Below are 14,731 nucleotides of genomic sequence, written 5' to 3'. Positions count from 1 at the left end.
CATCTTACAGCCATGTACCTGGTGGGCTGGGAACACACCTGCCTGATGCCAGCACCACAGCCAAGAGCTGCACTGAACAACCTAGTGTGACAGGAAGTGTTTCAAGCAACATGCACAAACACCACATTATCTGGCATTGACAAGAGCCTTTCAACACCTGAAGCTAATTGACTCATAGCTGTGAAGGTGGAGCTGTGTGAAAAGAGGGAAATTAAAGTGCTCCATTCAGCCATCAATTCAGCAGGCTGTGAATGTTAACACATAGACCTCTGTCTCAGAACATCCCTTGGGGGGTGGCACTCACCTGTGAAGTAGCACAGTCTTCCTTCAGCAGAGGTCCTAGGAGGGCATGGCTTGGAAGAGGGATGCACTTACAAGTCCCAGGGACCATATGCCAATACCAAGGACCTGTGGTTCAGCGGCAAAGACAAACTGTAGTGAGACAGAACTAAAGGATTAGACTATTGCAACAGTTTTAAATCTCCAGGAACACCAGGGAAATTTGACAAATAAAGCCATCCTGCCTCCCTAACCACTCAGACACATGCCCCACATTCAGGGCAAGCAGCACAAAATACACAAGCAAACTTGGTGCACCAATTGGACACCCACAAGTCTCAGACCCCACTCATCACAAAGACAAAGTTGGGGAGAACTGGCTTTAGGAGAATAGGTGGCTTGCAGAAGCCACCTGCTGGTTGGTTAGAGAAAGCACATGCCACCAAGCTGTAGATCTGAAAAATTAGACATAAGACTTTGAATCAGCCTACATATCCTAAAAGAACCCAATCAAATTAAGCAAATGCCAAGAGGTCAAAAACAACAGAAAATTTTAAAGCATATGAAAAACCAGATGATATGGATAACCCAAACCCAAACATCCAAATTCAAAGATCAGAGGAGACAGAGTACTTGGAGCAATTAATCAAAGAACTAAAGACAAACAACAAGAGCACGGCACAGGATATAAAGGACATGAAGAAGAACATAGGAGAACATAAAGAAGAAATTGCAAGAGTAAATAAAAAATAGACAATGTTATGGAAATATAAGAAATTCTTGAAAAAATTAAAAAGATTCTGGATACTCATATTACAAGACTAGAGGAAGCTGAACAGCAAATCAGTGACCTCGAGGATGACAAAATGGAAAAAGAAAGAACAAAAGAAAGAAAGGGGGAAAAAAGAATAAATCAAAATGGACCTCAGGGATATGATAGCTATTATAAAACATCAAAATATAAGAGTCACTGGTGTTCCAGAAGGGGAAGAGAAAGGTAAAGGTCTAGAAAGAGTATTCAAAGAAATTGTTGGGGAAAACATCACGAACTTTCTAAACAACATAAATATGCAAATCATAAATGCCCAGCTAAATCCAAATAGAATAAATACAAATAAACCCACTCTGAGACATATTCTGATCACATTGTCAAATACAGAAGAGAAGGACCAACTTCTGGAAGAAGCAAGAGAAAAGAAATTCATCATTTACAAAGAAAACAGCATAAGATTAAGTAGTGACTACTCAGTGGCCACCATGGAGGCAAGAAGGCAGTAGCATGACATATTTAAAATTCTGAGAGAGAAAAATTGCCAACAAAAAATTCTTTTTCCAGCAAAGCTCTCCATCAAATTTGAGGGAGAACTCAAATTTTTCAATGCTGAGAAAATTTGCTAACAAGACCTGCCCTAATTGAGATACTAAAGGGAGCCCTACTGACAGAGACACAAAGAAAGGAGAGAGAAATATGGAGAAAGGTTCAGGACTAAAGAGATTCAGTGTGGGTGCATTAAAGAATATTAAGAGAGAGGGAAAAATACATCTGACAAACATAAACAAAAGTATAGGATGGTTGATTCAAGAAATGCCTCCACAGTAATACTGTTGAATGTAAATGGATTAAACCCCCAATTAAAAGTTAAAGATTAGCAGAATGGATCAAAAATATGAAACACCAATATGTTGCATACAGGAGACTCATCCTAGACACACGGACACAGAGAAATTGAAAGTGAAAGGATGGAAAAAAATATTTCATGCAAGCTACAGCAAAAAGAGAGCAGGAGTAGCAATATTAATCTCAGATAAAATAGACTTTAAATGCAAGGATGTTATGAAAGACAAACAAGGCCACTGCATACTAATAAAAGGGGCAATTCAATAAGAAGAAATAACAATCATGATGTTTGTGAACCAATCAAGGTGCCACAAAATACATGAGACAAACACTGGCAAAACTAAAGGAAGCCATTGATGTTACCAAAATAATTGTGAGAGATTTCAACACATCACTCTCTCCTATAGATAGATCAACAAGACAGAATACCAACAAGGAAATTGAAAACAATCTGATAAATGAATTTGATTTAACAGACATATATAGAACATTACATCACAAATCACCAGGAAACACATTCTTCTCTAGTGCTCATGGAACTTTCTCCAGAGTAGATCATATGCTGGGATATAAAAAAAGCCTCAAGAAACTTAAAAAAAATGAAATTATTCAAAGCATATTCTCTGACAAAAATGGAATACAATTAGAATTCGATAACCCTAAGAGACTTATAAAATTCACAAATACCTGGAGGTTAAACAACACACTCTTAAACAATCAGTGAGTTAAAGAAGAAACAGCAAGGGAAATTGCTAAATATATAGAGATGAATGAAAATGAGAGCACAATATATCAAAACCTATGGGATGCATCAAAAGTGGTACTAAGGGGAAATTTATAGCACTAAATGCGTTTATCAAAAAGGAAGAAAGAGCCAAAATCAAAGAATTAGTGGAGCAACTGAAGAAGCTAGAAAATGAACAGCAAACCAATCCTAAACCAAGTAGAAGAAAAGAAATATCAAGGATTAAAGCAGAAAAAATGATATAGAGAACAAAAAAACAAGAGAATAAATAGCACCAAAAGTTGGTTCTTTGAGAAGATCAACAAGATTGACAAACCCCTAGCTAGACTGACAAAATCAAAAAGAGAGAAGACCCATATCAACAAAATAATGAATGAAAATTCTGACATTACTGCAGATCCCAAAGAAATTTTAAAAATTGTAAGAGGATACTATGAACAACTATATGCCACCTAACTGGATAATTTAGAGGAAATGGACAATTTCCTGTAAACATATGAACAACCTAGACTGACCAGAGAAGAAATAGAAGACCTCAACCAACCAATCAGAAGAAAAGAGATCCAATCAGTCATGAAAATACTTCTCACAAGTAAATGTCCAGGGCCACATGGCTTCACAGGGGAATTCTACCAAACTTTCCAAAGAGAACTGACACCAATCTTACTTAAACCCTTTCAAAACATCAAAGAAATTGGAACACTACCTAACACATTTTATGAAGCTAACATCAATCTAATACCAAAAACAGGCAAAGATGCCACAAAAAAGGAAAAGTACAGGCCTATCTCCATATTGAATATAGATGCATTTTAATTTTAATTTTTAATTTTTATGCTTATTATTTTTGTTTGTGTGGTAATGAAAATGTTCAAAAATTAATTTTGGTGATGGATGCATAACTATATGGTGGTATTGTGAACAATTGATTCTATGCTTTGTATGACTGAATGGCATGTGAATATACATCAATAAAATTGAATTATTAAAAAATTCTTAAATATGCTCAAGGATATAAAGGAAAACATGGACAAAGAAGTAAAGTAAATCAGGAAAATGGTAGATGAGCACACAGAAAATATCAATAATAAAGAGATGGAAATTATGAAAAAGAACCAAACAGAGCTGAAAATCACAGTAGCCAAAATTTAATATTCCCTAGAGGGGTTTAACAGAAGATTAAAGATGGCAGAAGAAAGAAACAATGACCTTTAAGATAAGACAATTGAAATCATCCAAACTGGAAAGCAGAAAGAAGAAAGAAATGAAAATGAATAGACCCTGAGAAACCTGTGGGACACCATCAAGTATATTAATTCACATATTGTGGGATCCCAGAAGAAGAATGGGAGAAAAAGACGGAGTGAATAGTCAAAGAAATAATGGCTGAAAACTCCCCAAATTTAATGAAGGACATGAATATACACATCCAATTTCCTCAATGAACTCCAAGGTGGTTAAACCCATATAGACCCACACTACCCAATAAATAGAGAATTCTGATAGCCTCAAGAGAGAAGCAATGTGTCACATACAAGGGAGGCACAATAAGATTAAGTGATGATTTCTCATCTGAAAACATGGAGGCAAGAAGGCAGTGGTATGATATATTTACAGTGCTGCAAGCAAAAGTTTACCAACCAACAATTCTGTATCCAGCAAAACTGTCTTTCAAAAATAAGGGAGGAACTAAGACAAACTTTGAAAAATAAAAGCTGAGAGACTTTGTCACCAGTAGACCAGCCAAGCAAGAAATGCTAAAGGGAATTCTGTCAATTGAAAGAACAGAACACTAGAAAATTGATTGAAAACAAATAAAAAATAAAGATATCTGGTAAAGATAATGATGTAGGCACATATAAACATCAGTCCTATTTTATTTTTGTTGTGTAATTCCTCTTTCTACTTCATACAGGATATAAAAGGCAAATTGTATAAAATGCAATGATAAATCAATGGCTTTGTATATATAAATATGTAGTTTTTGATAAGCATTACATAAAGGTGGGGGATGGAGGGGTACAGGAACATAGTTTATGTATGTTATTAAAGTTGTCAAAAGTTCATATGAGGAGAACTTAAGATGGTAGTTAGGAAAGACAGGGCAAAAAACACCTCTGTGAAAAATACTAGATAAAAGCCAGAAAGTGACCCAGGACACCATTCCAGTGATGCACCAGCTGGACAAGGTCTGCTAAATCCACAGGGACCATTCACTTGCTGAAACTGGGAGTCTGCATTCTGAAATCAGTCAGTAAGCCTGCTGAATATCTGGCAGCCATGCTGCAGTGTGGGAAAACTGTGGGTTGGCATTTGGAGTTGGACTGGTTCTTTTTCAAGAAACCGAAATGCAGCTGCAGATATGGCAGTGAGAACCACACAGTGAAGCATGGCATGAACAGGCTGTGTGAATGCCTCAATATCTGGTGTGCAAGATATCTTTTCATGCACCCACTGCTAATTTTCTTGGAGAGAGGCAGGCAGAGGTGGGCAAAAAGGGGAAAATAACCATGCCCCTTGTAGCCATCTCCCCAGTGGGCTGGGAATGCTTCTACCTGGTGCCAGAGCCACAGCCCAGAGCTGTGCCAAAAAACCCAGTGTGACAGGAGGTGTTTACAGCATCACATGCACATGCCACAATATCAGGCATGGACAAAAACCTTTCACACACCCACAGCTAATTGTCTCAGAGCTGGAAAGGTAGAGCTGTGCAAAAAGGGGGAAATTAACATGCCCCATATAGCCATCCTTTCAGCAGACTGGGAATGCACATACACTGGACAGTGGCCCAGAACTTCCTTTGAGGGAAGGTGTGCATTTGTGATGTAGCACAACCTTCACTCAGCAGAAGCCCTAGAAGGGCACAGCTTGGAAGAGAGACACACTCAGAAATCCCAGGGACCATACGCCAATACCAAGGACTTGTGGGTCAGCAGCAGAGACAATCTGTTGCAAGACTGAAATGAAGGTTTACACTCTTGCAACAGCCTTAAATCTCCAGGAACACATAGGAGGTTTGATTATTAAAGCTACCCTCCCTCCCTAAATGCTCAGACACACACCCTACATTCAGGGAGGACAGCACCAACAACACCGCCAAACTTGGTGCACCAATTGGACCCCACAAGAATCACACTCCCACACACCACCAAGACAAAGTTGGGGAGGACTGACTTGAGGGGACTAGATGACTCACGGACACCATCAGCTGGTTAGTTAGAGAAAGTGTACACCACCAAGCTGTAGATCTGACAAACTAGAGATTAGTCTTTGAATAATCCTACATAATCCAGAAGAATGTTATCAAGTAAAGCAAATGCCAAGAGGCCAAAAGCAACAGAAAATTTTAAAGCATGTGAAAAAAACAGACGATATGGATAACCCAAACACAAACCCCCAAATCAAAAGATCAGAGGAGACACAGTGCTTGGAGCAATTAATCAAAGAACTAAAGACAAACAGTGAGAGCATGGCACAGGATATAAAGGATATGAAGAAGACCCTAGAAGAGCATAAATAAGAAATTGCAAGAGTAAATAAAAAAATAGATCTTATGGAAATTAAAGAAACTGTTGAACAAATTTAAAAGATTCTGGATAGTACAGGACCAGAGGAAGCTGAACAATGAATCAGCAACCTCAAGGGCCACAGAATGGAAAATGAAAGAACAAAAGAAAGAATGGGGAAAAAATTGAAAAAATTGAAATGAACCTCAGGGATATGATAGATTAAATAAAACATCCAAATATAAGACTCATGGGTGTCCCAGAAAGGGAAGAGAAGGGTAAAAGTCTAGAAAGAGTATTCAAAGAAATTGTTGGATAAAACTTCCCAAACCTTCTACACAGTATAAGCACACAAAGCATGAATGCCCAGTGAATTCCAAATAGAATAAATCCATATAAACCCATTCTGAGACATATTCTGATCAGACTGTCAACTACTGAGGAGAAGGAGCAAGTTCTGAAAGCAGCAAGAGGAAAGCGATTCATCACATACAAAGGAAACAACATAAGACTGACTACTCAGCAGCCACCATGTAGGCAAGAAGGCAGTGTCATGACATATTTTAAATTCTGAGAGAAAAATTTCCAACCAAGAATACCTTATCCAGCAAAACTCTCCTTCAAATTTGAGGGAGAGCTTAAATTTTTCGCAAACAAATCCTGAGAGATTTTGCTAATAAAATATCCACCATACTTCAGATACTAAAGGGAGCCCTACCAACATAGAAACAGAAAAAGGAGATAGAGATATGGAGAAAGGTTCAGTACTAAAGAGGTTCAATATTGGTTCATTAAAGAACAATAAGAGAGAGAGGGAAAAATATATCTGACAGACATAAACCAAAGGATAGGATGGTTGATTCAAGAAATGCCTTCAGAGTAATAAAGTTGAAAGTAAATGGATTAAACTCCCCAATTAAAAGATATAGATTGGCAGAATCGATCAAAAAGTATGAACCATCACTATGTTGCATACAAGAGATGTATCTTAAACACAGGGACACAAAAAAATTGAAAGTGAAAGGATGGAAAAATAGTTCAGGCAAGCTACAGCAAAAAGAAAGCAGGAGTAGCAATATTAATCTCAGACAAAATAAACTTTAAGTGCAAGAATGTTATGAGACAAAGCAGGCCACTACACACTAATAAAAGGGGCAATTCAACAAGAAGAAATAATCATAAATGTTTATGCAGCCAATCATGGTGCCACAAAATATATGAGACAAACACTGGCAAAACTAAAGGAAACAATGGATGTTTCCACAATTGTGGAAGACTTCAACACATCAGTCTCTCCTATAGATAAATCAACCAGACAGAAGACCAATAAGGAAATTTAAAACTTAAACAATCAGATGAATGAATTTGATTTAACAGACGTATATAGAACATTACATCCCAAATCACCAGGATACACTTTCTTCTCTAGTGATCACAGAACATTCTCCAGAATAGACCACATGCTGGGACATAAAACAAGCCTCAATAAATTAAAAAAAAAATTGAAATTATTCGAAGCCCATTCTCTGACCACAATAGAATACAGTTAGAAGTCAATAACCATCAGAGACTTAGAAAATTCACAAACACCTGGAGGTTAAACAACACACTCCTAAAATAAATGGTTTATAATGTAGAATGTAGGGGAACTAGTGATAGAGATCAATTAATCAAGGGAGAATGATAACCCAATAAGAACAGATAAGCTATTCTGGGTAAATTTAATGTTATGGGAATGCCCCGGAATGACTATGGTTTGTTAATTTCTGGTGGGTATGATCGGAACAAGTTCACAGAAATGTTGCTATATTAGGTTATTTTCTTGGGAGAGAGTAGGAACATGTTGGACTCCCTTGTTATGGTTTGTTGAAATGTGTTTTTTTAATTGTATATTTTCTTTATTTTTTATTTTTTTGATATAGTTGATTTTAAAAAAAGAGCTAATTAAAGAAAACAATGAAAAAAATGCAGAGCCCCCTTGAGGAGCTGGTGGAGAATGCAGGGGTGTTAGGCTCCCCCACCTCAATGGTCACTGATGTGCTCACAGACATAGGGGACTGGTGGTTTGATGGGCTGAACCCTCTACCATAAGACTTGCCCTTTGGAAGACTGTTGCTGCAAAGGAGAGGCTAGGCCTCCCTATAATTGTGCCTAAGAGCCTCCTCCCAAATGCCTCTTTGTTGCTCAGATGTCGCCCTCTCTCTCTAGCTAAGCCAACTTGGCAGGTGAAATCACTGCCCTCCCCCCTACATGGGATCTGACACCCAGGGTAGTGAATCCCCCTGGCAACGTGGAATATGACTCCCAGGGAGGAATGTAGACCCAGCATCATGGGATGGAGAACATCTTCTTGACCAAAAGGGGGATGTGAAAGGAAATGAAATAAGTGTCAGTGGCAGAGAGATTTCAAAAGGAGCCTAGAGGTCACTCTGGTGGGCACTCTTATGCACAATATAGACAACACTTTTTAGGTTCTAGTGAATTGGAATAGCTAGCTGTAAATACCTCAAACTATCAAGCTACAACCCAGAACCAATGAATCTTGAAGATGATTATATAAAAATGTAGCTTATGAAGGGTGACAAAGCGATTGGGAAAGCCATATGGACCACACTCCCCTTTGTCTCATCTATGGATCGATGAGTATAAAAATGGGGGAAGAAAAAACAAAAAGGCACCCAGTGTTCTTTTTAATTTAATTTTTCTTTTTCACTTTAATTTTTATTCTTATTATTTTTGTGTGTGTGGTAATGAAAATGTCAAAAATTAATTTTGGTGATGAATGCACAAGTATATAATTGTACGGTAAACAATTGAATGTACACTTTGTTTTGTATGACTGCATGGTATGTGAATATATCTCAATAAATATGAATTTAAAAAAAAGGATATGAAAGCCAAATGCAATGGAGTATACTAAATTAGATCCTGGAACAAAATAAAATGGGGAGCACTAATGGAAAAACTGATATAATCCAAATAAAGTCTGTAGTTGTGTCAGTAAAAAAAAAAGTTGATATGAAAGTAGGCAAGATTTTTATAGATTTAGGATGCTAAATTTAAGCCCATGTCACCCACAAAGAAAATATTAAAGAATATGAAAACTCATAGGGAGAGAAAGTAGAGGACAGGTTACTCTACTGGGGTGGGGGTACAGGGCAAAGGGGAGTTCACACAAAAGGAATGTGGGGTACTTTTTGGGGATAAGAGAAAGCTCTAATAATGGATGTTGGTAGGATAATGCAACATTGTGCATGTGATTAATTCCATGCTTAGGATAGGTTGGTGTGCCAGTTTGGATTTATTATGTCCCCCAAAATGGAATTATCTTTGATGCAATCTTGTGGGGGCAGATGTATTGTATTGATTAGATTGGAATTATTTGATTAATGTTTCCATGGAGACATGTGGGTATTAATTGGCTCACTGGAGTCATATAAAGGAGTTCACAGACAGAAGGAACTAGGAAGAGCTGTGAGTGACATTATGGAGAGCAACTGAGAGTGATATTTGGAAGAGTTGCTGAAGCCAAGATAGACACTTTGAAGAATGCACAGGAGCTGAAAGTGGAGCTAGAACACAACCTGGGATCAGTAGAGGCCAGCTATGTGCTTTCCCAGCTTACAGAGGTTTTCTGGATGCCATTGGTCTTCCATCAGTAAAGTTATATTTGTGTTGATACCTTCATTTGGACATTTTCATGGCCTTGAGACTGTAAGTTTGTAACCAAATAAGCCCCCTTGTAAAAGCCAATCCATATCTGGTATTTTGCATAATGACAGCATTAGCAAACAGGAACTCTAGGGATGGGAAAACTTATATTGTATATATGTGTCCACAATTAATAAAGAAAGGAGAAACTAAAGAGATAGTGATAGTTAAATGTAATACATGATACTGAGTAGGATATAAGAATGGAGGAGAAAAGGCTCAAAAGGACATTATTGGGACATAAAGAAAAATTTGGTATATAGAATGCAAGCATTATATCAATATTAAATTCCTTGAGCTTGATAACTGTACTTAAGGTGATTACATAAATGAATATCCTTATTTGTGGGAAATATACCTGGAAATATTATGTCCTCAAGAATTATGATATGTGCAACCTGCTCTCAAATGTTCAGAAAATAGATATGAGTAGGTAGATTGGTAGGTAGGTAGATTAGATAGATGAATAGACAGATAGATAGATAGATAGATAGACAGACAGACAGACAGACAGACAGACATAGAAGGAATGTTAAGGCAAAGATGGCAAAATGTTAAAATTGGTGGATCTGAATATCTGGAAGTGGGGGTTATGTTGGAGTTCTCTGTATACGGTATGCATTATTTTGCAACTGACTTGTAGTATTGAAATTATTTCAAAGTAAAAAGTTAAAATGTATAAGGCAACAAAATATAGTTTATTGAGGTATCAGGAGACCATATTCATGACCTTGGGTTAGGGCACTGATTTCTTAACCAGACTCAAAAGATACTAAAAATGAAGCAAAAATTGATAAATTATAATATACTAAAATTAAGAACTTCTATATATCAAAGTTTGCTATTAAGGGAATATAAAGTCAAGTGACTTAGTGGAAAATAGTTATCACAAAGTACATAACCAAGTAAGGGTTGGCATCCGGAATATAAATGACCTTAAAAATCAATAACAAGACAAAGAACACAATACAAAAATGAGCCAAACACCTGAATAGGCACTTCACAAAATGGCCAATAACATAGAAATGATTAACCTCTTTATTCATCAGGGGTAATGCAACATAAAACTACAGTGAGCTACAACAATATATCTACCTCAATGACTACAGTGAAAAATAGTTGACAATATCAAATGCTGGCAAGGATGTGGTACAACTGGAACCCTTAAACAATGCTGAGTGGCATGTAAAGTGCAGAAAAGATTTCAGAAAATAATTTTGGAATGCAGGCATAACATATTATATAGCAATTCTACTCTTAGTTATATATAGATAAAACATAAGAAATGCATGCAAATGTACACCAAAAGACATATTTTAGAATGTTTACAGCAGAATCATTCATAATAGCCCCAAACTCAATAAATATTTGTTTAACAAATGAATGAATGCTCATCTAATAATCTATGGAACCAAAGTATTGTATATGCCCTTACAAAGGCTTCATTGGTCCCAGAGCCTGAAACATTGTTGCAGGTGTGGGGAAGGGGATAAATGGCTGCAGGGTTAAATATTATAGGACAATAAAAACAGGGAGCTTGATTTTTTTTTAGTTTTTTTAAAAATTCAATTTTATTGAGATATATTCACATATCATACAACCATCCGTGATGTAAAATCAATTATTCACAGAATCATTATATGGTTGTGCATTCATCATCACAATTTTTGAACATTTTCATTGTCACACACAAAAAAGAATAAGAATAAAAGTTAAAAAGAACACCCAAAACATCCCATACCCCCTTCTCTCCTTGTAATTCTTTTAATTTTGTCTTCATTTTTCTATTCATCTGTCTGTATACTTTATAAAGGGAATGGGAGCTACAACGTTTTCTCAATCACATGGTCACACAGTGCAAGCTGTATAGTTATACAATCATCTTCAAGATTAAAGTCTACTGGGTTGCAGCTCAACAATTTCAGGTATTTCCTTCTAGCTATTCCAATATACTAAAAACTAAAAAGGAATATCTATATAATGCATAAGAATAACCTCCAGAATGACCCCTCTCAACTCTATTTGAGCTCTCTCAGTCACTGAAACTTTATTTTTTTTTCCTTTCTCTTCCCCATTTTGGTCCAAGAAGGCTTTCTCAATTCCATGAGGCCAGGGCCAAGCTTATCCCTGGGAGTCATGTCCCACATTGCCAGGGAGATTTACATCCCTGGGAGTCATGCCCCATGTAGTTGGGAGGGCAATGAGTTTACCTGCTGAGTAAGCTTACAGAGAGAGGCCACATCTGAGCAACAAAAGAGGTTCTGGGGACAACTCTAAGATGGCTTAGCTTCTCCTTTGCAGTAACAAACTTCATAAGCCCCCAATGCTTGTGAGAATATCATTAATTCTCCAGGTAGGAAAATTTAATATTCCCACATTTCCCCCCAGTCCCTCAAGGGGCTTTGTAAATACATCTTTATTCTCTGCCCAAATTACTCTGGGATGTATTGGGGTTTCAAGCTAACCTGTACAAACTGACCAAATTTCACTACCTATTCAATGTTCCATGTAATTTTGTTGTTTGAATAAACAAGTTAATTTATATATAGTGTGTTATAAAAATATAGATTTTGCACCTAATAAACATCTCTTCCTTTGATCTCACACAGAAGTTGAAGTCTTGAAAACACTGTCAATATTGTTCTTTACCCTTTAGTCTAATTTATCTTAGTCCTAACCAAGTACATATTGTTCATAACTCTAGTAGAAGTCTGATCTCTTTTTTCAGACTCATTAACATTTGCTCTATGGGGTAATACTGATATTCATAGCTCTCAGACTCTGGCTCTGAATCTCAGATGTCACACCGATACCCAAAGTTCCAGGGACTGACCAGATTATACACAAAGAGTCCAAAATCTCAGAATTTAGAAATAGCCATTACAACTCAGGAATAGATGTAACTGCTGTAAGAGCTTACAGTCAAGGAACCTTTACAATAAGCCTTCCCATGATAACCTATAGGGAGCCTGAATTTTAAGGAAAAGATTTTAATTCCAGTTCTGTCCTTCAGTATTGAAATTTAAATGCAAGTATAAATACATTGCATTTTCAAGTTATGATTCTCTATTGAAGACATTAACCAATATTGTCTATCATAATAACCATTTTATTTATTTGGTCTGTATGCTTACATGTTGATTGGAATAGATACAAACATTTAGGATCCATCTGGACCTTTCATTTCAATGACCAATCTAAACTGAGCAATTTGATATTGTTTACACACTCTTGATTTTGACAAATAGAAAAATAACATTAAAAATATTTGTATGTCTTATCAATATAATACACAGTTTTCGTATCCTGTACTTAAGACATAGTATTTGACCAAAGCTGAAAGTTAAAGTAGTAGATAAAGGAAAGTTGTTAAATTTGAATATTACTTTTAATCATTAAATTATGGATGTATTTCCTATGGCATGTTCTCCAGAACTTGTATGACACAGTTTGATATTTCAAAAGAAACTGAAAGTCAATATTCCCTTATGGAGCACATTACACATGGTAGAAGAAATGATAGTATGATAAAGTTGTTTGTCTATAATTTTCTGCCTCAGAAAAGGTCTTTATCTTTAAGTATTTCAAAAATCAGCACTTTGAAAGTATTATGGGAAATTCTACTTCCTCCCCCACTCCATCCTTTGCATTTTCATTTAACTTTTAGGATGCTATCATTTAATAGTTCCTTTAATTTATCTCAAAAATAAATTTAATTTGCCACATGTAGCTCTATTTCATTTTGGACCTTATTAAAATTTAAAATTACTAAAATGAAATTTAGATGTCTAGTTAAAAAGTCACTAAGAACATATACTGAACTTAGTACTCAAAATTATTGCCTTTGACTAAATTCATTACCAAAACCTTTGGGAAAATGTATTATTTACTGTTTAGGTTGAAAGAATATATTTTAAATCATTAGCTGAAATTTAAAGGGCAAGGGCTTTAAAACTGCAGCTAGAAATTAGGTTTATGCTTTTTAGGTCAAATTTATACCTTCTGATGCTAAAGATGGAGCTAGAAGACAAAAAGAGAAAGCCTATTAAGCATACCTTGATTTAAAAATTTGGCAGTTTTATCATCTTGGAAATGAGCCAACAAGCCAGCAGCTGTGTTCATCCTTGGCTGAGCAAGTCACAGTACTGGAGAGCACAAGCTGAGAACAGTGGTTTGTACAATGGGGACAGCAAGGCAGAATCAGAACTAATTAGAATTCCTGTAGGCTTTATCAACAGGTCTGCAAAATACAGTAATTAAGCTGTGACTGTGAAAACATGTCACTTTGATGTATTGGAGAAGATGCAAACTAGCTTAAAATTACCCAGTTCAAAACACAATCATTTAAAGTCTTCTTTAAAATGATACATGTTATATATCTTTGACTACTGTGATTTTTGTAATTACCTCAATCAAGCCAAGGCTAATTTAATTTCTCATTAAAGAGTATGAAGAGTTTACTTATTGACCTGCTTTTGTAGATGTTTTTCTAGACCAAAAAGGAGCAGATTGAATGAAATATATTGATATCTTAATATTTTAAAATATCAAGATTTCTCTGCTAATATAATAGTTTCAATTGTCATCTCAGAAATAAATTCATGTTTAAAATATTTGGTGTCAGTCTTTTTTGTTAATAGAATTCAACAAGGGAATATATTCACAAATACTTTAATAATTTAATACATATACACGTATCTGCATATATTGATATTTATAAATTGTATTTTTATTAAACTTGTAATACTTAAAATTTAAGTTATACTTATCTCTATCCCTTTTTTTCTTAGTCTTTATTTTATCAATACTTTCATGTCTCAAACTTGGTAAGGAATTGGAGAACTCTAACTTTCCTCTATCTCACCTCTCATC

The sequence above is a fragment of the Choloepus didactylus genome, chromosome X (assembly GCF_015220235.1).
Source record: "Choloepus didactylus isolate mChoDid1 chromosome X, mChoDid1.pri, whole genome shotgun sequence".
Classification (NCBI taxonomy): domain Eukaryota; kingdom Metazoa; phylum Chordata; class Mammalia; order Pilosa; family Megalonychidae; genus Choloepus; species Choloepus didactylus.
This window is presented reverse-complemented; position numbering follows the sequence as displayed.